Source organism: Brassica oleracea, chromosome C4 (assembly GCF_000695525.1).
Source record: "Brassica oleracea var. oleracea cultivar TO1000 chromosome C4, BOL, whole genome shotgun sequence".
In the NCBI taxonomy this organism is placed as follows: Eukaryota; Viridiplantae; Streptophyta; class Magnoliopsida; order Brassicales; family Brassicaceae; genus Brassica; species Brassica oleracea.
In genome coordinates, this window is record NC_027751.1 from 41,868,620 (window position 1) to 41,869,278 (window position 659).

Sequence of the window (659 nt, forward strand, 5' to 3'; positions counted from 1 at the left end):
TGTACTTTCATTATCCAGTGGAAAATATGCAGCCACTACATCAATTTGCTGCAAGTCTACTTTTTCTCTCTTATATAGCCAGACTTATGAGAAATCTAAAAGTAGTTGCATCCACCACATGGGAGTATGTCTCCTCATAATCTATTACTGGTCTTTGTGAGAATCCTTGTGAAACATCAGCTTTATATCTCACGATTTCTATTCCTCACAAGACCCATTTATATCCACTGGTTTTAACATCATATGGCGTTTTAATCATATGGCCAAATACGCCTTTCTTCTTTAAACTATTTAACCCCACGCTTTCATTCAATCCAATTTGTTCTACGAGTGCGCACTCTTATACTAACGTGGGTTCATGATCCTCGCTTATATTCATAATTTCAAGTGCTACCTTGTATGCAAATAAATCATCTTATGTCGACATTCTTTATTGGTTCCATTATGTTCCAGACATGATATAATCGATTGAAATTCATTATTATCAGGACCTTTAATACTTTGCAGCTTGGCGTCCCAAGCTACATTGTTTGGTACCTGTACCTTACAGCCGGCCGACATTATCTCCATGTCTAGGATGGTTTCCTTAGTAACCTCGGATTTGGATTTTGATTATCATTCTTTTGCACCTTTCTTTTGTTTCCGAGGATTCTTATCTT